The sequence below is a fragment of the Orycteropus afer genome, unplaced genomic scaffold (genome assembly GCF_000298275.1).
Source record: "Orycteropus afer afer isolate SDZICR_OR568_19922 unplaced genomic scaffold, OryAfe1.0 scaffold00107, whole genome shotgun sequence".
In the NCBI taxonomy this organism is placed as follows: Eukaryota; Metazoa; Chordata; class Mammalia; order Tubulidentata; family Orycteropodidae; genus Orycteropus; species Orycteropus afer.
Genome location: NW_006921694.1, coordinates 4350165 through 4357757, shown reverse-complemented (window position 1 = coordinate 4357757; position 7593 = coordinate 4350165).

Here is a 7593-nt window from a genome sequence, read left to right as displayed (position 1 = left end):
ATTTTTGAATCAGGTGGGTGGCTGGACTAGATGGGATTCTACGGCCCTTTCCAGTTTTGGGATTCTATGATTCAAGGCCTGAGTCTTATGCTCTTTTCCACATAATAAAGCCTTATTTGTTTTCTTTAATATTTGGCTCAGTTTATGAACCTTGTTGATTATTTTCATTTTAATTATCTGAATGATTCACCAACTGGAGTGTGGCCTTGGCATAAGCCTTTGCTAGTCCCTTGTGTTGTAATAATATATGATATGTTACAAAACCTGAACATTATAATGATGGGTGCCAGGAAAACCACCCTATAAACATGTATGTTACTATGGTGTGGTCACCAGTGCTCCCAGGCAGAGATATACAAGGTTACTGTAATTTGGCTAAATATCATTTGTAGTCCAACATCTTTAACTATTAAGAGAATGTGCAGGCTCATGAAACCATCATATGGGGCTTATACATTGAAGATTTATGGCACTATGATTATAGATGTGAGTTGATATCACATATGGAACAACATGGTTTGCTAGTGACTCAGAGGAGTTCCAATGACTTTCCTGCTGGGAAAGGAAATTGCTCCCTTGATGGAAGTAATAGTTTTGCTCATAATGGGGAAGCCTCATCTGACCTCATGATTTGACTTCCTGGGGATTTCTATCTAGACAAATACTTTTGTATTTACTATCACATTTTGAGCAATCCTTCAGGATAATGACACTTTTGTACTTCCACTTGATGTTATTTCTCAAAAAAAAAAAAAAAAACCCAAACCCACCCACTGCCATCAAGTCCATTCCAACTCATAGTGACCACTGTAGGATAGAATGGAACTGCCTCCTAGGGTTTCCAAGGTTGTAAATCTTTATGGAAGCAGACTGTTCCATTTTTCTCCTGTGGAATGACTGGTGGGTTTGCATCGGTGACCGGTTGGTTAGCATCTGACTCCTTTAACCACTGTGCCACCAAAGCTCTTTATTTCTCCAAAAGAGGTGGTTTAAAGTGCACAGGTAATTCCATTACAAAGATGTTGACAATGGAACTCCTTATTAAACATACAAACTAACACAGAGAGTTGGTGCTTAGAAAACAATTTCTTTTCAGCTATATGTTTGTCTTTGGTCTAATGTTTTACAATGTGCTAAATTTGTAGTTACCATGGAGGTAGATGGAAATAGGCATAGACTTCAAGTTATCAAATTGTCAAATAATTTATTAAAATAGGAAGTGACATGAGAAGCCTGGATAAAGCCTTTCCAAAGCAATATTAAAACATTTATAATTTAAAGAAGAAGAGGTAGACATTGAACAGAAATTTGATTTCCAAAATCTTAAGATACACGATTTGAATTTATAATTTTTGAACCACCAGCCCTGAAGTACATGGTTTGACTCATAAGGAAAGTAATCTCTTTTTATTTAGTGGGATTTGACCATGTTCAACATTATAATAACATAATAATCTCTTAAAACAAAAATTATTTCATGTTGATTTATAATTACAATGGTACTTTCATGCAAGCAGCTCATATATTTATGCACCCATATTCATATTCTGTTCATTTAGAAACACTGTAATTCAAATGAAAAAAAATGCCATTTTATTTTTGGTTTTTAAAATTGTATATTGCTAATATGTAGAAGGCAATTTCTATTATTATTAGATAATATTTTATTGTGTTTTTGGTAAAAGTTTACACAGCAGATTAGGTTCCCATTCAAAAATTTCTACACAAAGTACTCAGTGACATTGGTTACATTCTTCACAATGCATAAACGTTCTTATTATTTCTGTTCTGGAGGTTCCATTTCCAGTAACCCAGTTTCCTTGCTCCTTACTTAGTTGTTTTTTTTTTAGTAATTGTTGATCTTTTCATCTCATGTAGATGGTTTTTCAAAGGAGCACAGTATTCATGGGTAATATTCTTTATTTTATGAGCAAATCTGTTATTTATTTAGTTAAAAGGGGCTTTGGTATAACTTCAGTTCAAGGTTTAAAGAGCACTTCAGGACAATAGTCTTGGGGAGTCCTCTAGTCTCAACAAATCCAGTAATTCTGGATTTTTTTTAAAGAATTTGAAGTTCTGTTCCACATTTTTCTCCCACTCTATTAGAATCCATGATACATTTGTTGTGGCCCTGATCAGAGTGATCAGCAATGGTAGCCAGACATCATCCAGTTCTTCTGGTCTCAGGGTAGCTGAGGCTGTGATTTGTGTAGAATGCTATTTTATTTTAAGTAAGCTAAGATTGGAGCTCTGGTAGCATAGTGCCTAAGGCACTTGACTGCTAACCAGAAGGCTGGCGGTTCAAACCCACCAGCCACTCCTTGGAAGGAAGGTTGGGCAATCCTACTTCTGTAGTGATACTGCCTCGGAAACCCAAGGAGGGGTTGCTATGAGTCGGGGCCGACTTGACGGTACATAACAACATAACAACAAGAAGATTTGCTTTGTAATCTGACCAACTAATAAACAATTATGAGCATACATTTAGAGATTCTGCTTTTGGGAACTTCAAAGAGGGTGTCAAAGAGTCTGCCAATAATTACCAGTATAATTATCCTTGTATTATTCATAATGAATCCAATAGGATGAGGGCCTTTCCTCTGGTCACCCCGGAAACGTAAATTAGAACTCTAAGATGTGAATGACAGCAGTGGGTAGTCATGGCTTTTTTTAGAATATAAATAGCATTTCTAAAAGGAACATGTGTTATTTACATACATAAAGTAAATATTGAAAGATTGGCTTTGGCTAAAAATAGACAAGATGAGGTTGCAGGACTGGTTAGTAAAAGAATGAGCTCATCTTGTGGACATTTCAAAACAGAAAAATTATTTTTATGATGTTGATTTAAATTAAAATCAATTTTCGATTCAAATAAAATAGGAAAACAATTCAAAAGAAAGTAGATAAAAATTTTGTCTAAAAAATGATAAGTGTATATTATAGCCAAGTACAAATCTCCATTTATAATAGTACTCTTAAGCAAATTATACTTTGACCTATACTTTGCTACATTTTAGAGACTGTGTAGTTACAGGTAATAAATTTGGAAATTATTTGAACATACTCTATTTGTGTAACATTTTAAAAAAATGTCCTGGAGAATGAAGAAAACCAAAGACACATGGAAACAATTAGTCCAAGGTACTAGTAGACTATCTAACCTCAGCCTACATGACCCTGAGACCAGAAGATCTAGATGGTTCCTGGCTATCACTGACAACCAGTCAGAAAGGGATCAAAATAAGAGATCCTACATAGAGTGGGAGAAAAATTTGGAACAAACCTCAAAATCATGAAGAAGACCAGGCTTACTGGTCTGATAGAGATGGATGAACCCCACCAAGACTCTGGCCCCTAATCACCTTTTGGGTCTGGAGTTGAACTTACTCCTATGGCTTCCAGCCAAGGAGTAGACAGGCATATAAGGTGAACATTTACACCAGGTAGGTGCACTCCTTAGAACAACCCTTAGAACAATGGGAGATCAGAAGGGCAGTATTTGCACAGGGAGATAGCTCAGAGGGTAGGAATGCATAGGAAAGAAGGACACAGGGAAAAGGTAACTACAGGGAGGAAGTGCGAAGAAAGCTGTTGCATTGTGGGGATTACAATCAATGTCATGAAACAACAAAACGCGTATGCAAACAAAATGAATTTGCTCTGTAAACTTTCACCCAAATCACAACTAAAAAAAAAAAAAAAAAAGTGTCCTAGAGAAGGCAGTATATTTATTACCTGTAAAATATAGCAAAGAAAATGAATTTAGAATCCTCTTCTGGTACGTTCATTGAACAATCAAAACTTCACTATTGGCTTAAAGTTGACATTGTCTTTTCTGCCCATGGTAAAGCCTGAATAGAGATAAGCTGCTTTGTTGGGAAAGGAAAAATGGAAGGTCTCTTCTTTCTGCGGGTAAGGAAGTACAAAATAATCGAGGCATCTTATGGTGCAGGGGTTAAGCACTCACATGCTAACTGAAAGGTTGGGAGTTCAAACCCACCAGCTGCTCCATGGAGAAATATGTAGCATTCTGCTTCTGTAAAGATTTACAGCCTTGGAAACTTTGTAGGGCAGTTCTAATCTGTCCTACAGAGTCACTATGAGTCAGAATAGACTTGGCGGCAGTAGATTTTTTAAATTAAAAAATATCCTTCTTCTCCCCATACTTCACCTTCAGTTGTGGGATAACCCTGCCAGAGGTACATTGAGAACAGATATTTTTAAAACATTCAGGGAGGGCGCACTATAAACATGACAAGTGGGGCATGGATGTTTTGATATTCTCAGCTGAGTCCTGTGAGTCACAGGTGGAGGAGGTGATGGCTTTGAGATCAGTGCTTGCATGTTGAAGTTGGTACAATAACAACAACAACAACAACAACAACAAATCCCAAACCTGTTACCATCGAGTCAATTCTGGTTCATAGTTCTACTCTAGGACAGAGTAGAACTGCTTCCATAGGGTTTCTGAGACTGAATCTTTAAAGAAGAAAACTACCATATCTTTCTTTAGTGGTGTGGCTGGTGTGTTCAAACTGCTGACTTTTGGTTAGCAGCCAAGTACTTAACCACTGTGGCACCAGATACAGGGAAATCTGACCAGAGCCAGCAGGTGGCAAAACTTTCTTATCCTCATGATGGTGGCCTTGTCCTATCAACTCCTTTCTCCAACCCCAACCCTCCAGTCAGCTCCCACGTCAAGGCTGCTTATGACCCTATGAAGAAAGGTCAGGCTTCTCCTCTGCTCACTTTAGTAAGCTGGCATAAACTCCTACAATGAATGGACCCATCCAAAGGGGATGAAGCCTTTGGGCTAAATACTCACATGACTCTACCAACCATGGAGGTGACTCCAATCCACTAGCAAGCATTCAGGCACAAATCAAGGGGTTTAGAACTAGAAGAACCTGAGGGACTTAAAAAAAATCTCATTTAACACATGAAGAACAGAGACCACATGAGAGCCATAGAGCTAGTTAGTGACAGAAAAATACGACAAAAACCTGAGTGTCTTGACCAAGAGTCTTGTAATTGGAAGGGCAAATCATTATGTAGTTACTAAGCAGTCTTGGTAGGAAACACAATTTTAGATGGGGTGATTTTGGGCTTCATATTTAAAGAAATGAATCGTTGTGAGTCTGTCATGTGCAAACAAGTGCCAAACAATTCTCTTCACACTGTTTTATAAAACAATCATAAGCCCCACAGCTTTTCCTTACAGGGATATGTCCTTAAGTGAACTCATGCAGTTTGCTTCATCTCCAATCCCTTTGAGTGTCTCACTCCTACAATGAGGAAGCTAAACTTGAAATTCTAAATTCTCTAGCCAATAATTACAAATGATTCTCTTTTTAGTATATATTCCTTATCTGAGCCTTAAGGCTAGACAGTTGTGTACCTTTTACAGGCAAGACTTATAGTTTTTCCCTCCAAGGCATCTTGCCCAATTTGAGAAAGTGAACTTGTTTCCACATAGTAAAAATTCTCGAAACTCTTTCTTTCATTTGGCTTGGTAAGTCTTGTATCATCACAGTCAATTTAAACAAACCAAAGAATATTCAGGAAGCAAAAACAGGCAGACCAAAAGAAACACTTCATTATTAGCATCCTGGAAGTACAAATTACAGTGCTTTGGCCCTGCTTTCCATAAATACACAGAGAAACAGACTACAGATATTGGCCCTATGGAAAGTTACAAAGCAAGCGAGTATTCAAAAAATTGTTCACATATTATGTGCCAGGCATTTTTCATATATTCTCTCATTTAATAAAATACTTTATTCTCCTTTTGGATGGCATCAATCATAAAAACTTATTCTTGGGACAGTATTTGGTGGTGGTCTCTATATTTTTGCTGGAAAAGGATATCATGTTTGGTGAAGTAGAGGGTCAGGGGAAATTAGGGAAACTATCCATGAGATGGATTGGCACAGTGGGTGCAACAATGGGCTCAAACATAGCAAAAGTTGTGAGGATGGTGCAGGACTCAATAGCGTTTTGTTTTGCTACTTATTAGGTCGCTGTGAGTCAGACATGACTCGATGGTAACTAACAATAACAACATTTATTTAGTTTATGCATTTATTTTCCAGTAAATATTACTTGAGCAACCATTATGTAAACTTGTGCTAGGTGCTTAGGTACAATGAGGAGAAAAAGTTAGACACAATCCTTGCCTTTATGGTTAGTCTAGTGAGACAGTACAATAATAGAAATAAATGATAGATTCAACTTGATGAGCACGGTGAAGAAGAGGTACAAAGTGCTAGGAGATGGGGGATTTGACCTGGTCAGAGAGCTTCCTTGAGAAACTGATGCTTGAGCAAATATGTGAAGGAGTTGGAGTTGACAGGGGAGGGAAGATGTTTGAGGTCAAGAAAACTGCATATAAACCTCTGTAATAGTCAAGGGGTATGATATGCATTTAAAGATTTCTTTTTGTTATAATATGGTAAATAGACTTGGCTGGAGTTAGAAGGAATACAGGCAGATGGCTTAGAAAGTTATTAAAATAGACAAAGCTTAACTAATGAAGGTGAAGAAGATGGAGGGAAGTGGACAATTTTGACAGAACAGGGGATAGATTGGATATGGAAGTGAGGGAAAAGGAGGTGTTATGGATGACTTCTGGTTTTCATGCTTGTTTGGATGACTGGTCCATTGAGGTTGGGGACCACAGAAGGAAATCTGACTGGGGTATTAGGTGGGTGTGGGTGTGAGAAGAGCATGAATTCATGTTAAGCTTGGGCATCTTTGTGAATCCAGAGAAGACAAGTCAAGTTGCCAGTTGTATAATTAGGTTTGAAGCCTGTGGAGACAGATACCTGAGCTAGAGCTACAAATTTGTGACTCTTCTTCATAAGGATGACAATGAATGAGTCGAGATGAGAGCACCTGGGAAGATAATATTTTAGAATGAATTCAAGTAAATAGTTTTGCTTGCCTGCAGAGATGTGCATTTTAAGTCTTGTCGCCGAGTATGGAACACATCACTTAGATTCCTGATAAAGTGTTTTCAAGATCTATGGTAGGTGGGCAAATTTATGAATTTGGACTGAAACACTCTTAAAATTTGCCACAATATGGCAGATGATATTACTACATATGTATTTGTATATGCTATAAAAATGTCCACATGCAGTTTAAACATAGCAGGAGGCAAAGTTAGGATAACTTCTTAGCCGCAGATAAGCACCTTCAGGGAGTGAGTCACTGGGCCTGCAGGCTGGGGACCACGGTCACAGGGGACATCAAGCTCAATGGGCACAACATGATATACAAAAATATTGTTCTACATCTTACTTCAGTGAGTAGCGACTGGAGTCTTAAAAGCCTGTGAGTGACCATCTAAGTGGCAACGATTGGCCTCTCCTTGTCCAGAGCAAAGAAGAGTGAAGAAAATCAAAGATGTATGGAAACAGTTAGTCCAAAGGACTAATGGACCATGAGAACATCAGCCTATATGACCCTGAAGAACTAGATGGTGCCTGGCTGCCAATGCCTACCACTTGGAAAAGGATCAAAATTGGAGATCCTGGATAGAGTGGTAGAAAAATATGGAACAAAACTCAAAATCATTAAAAAAAAAAA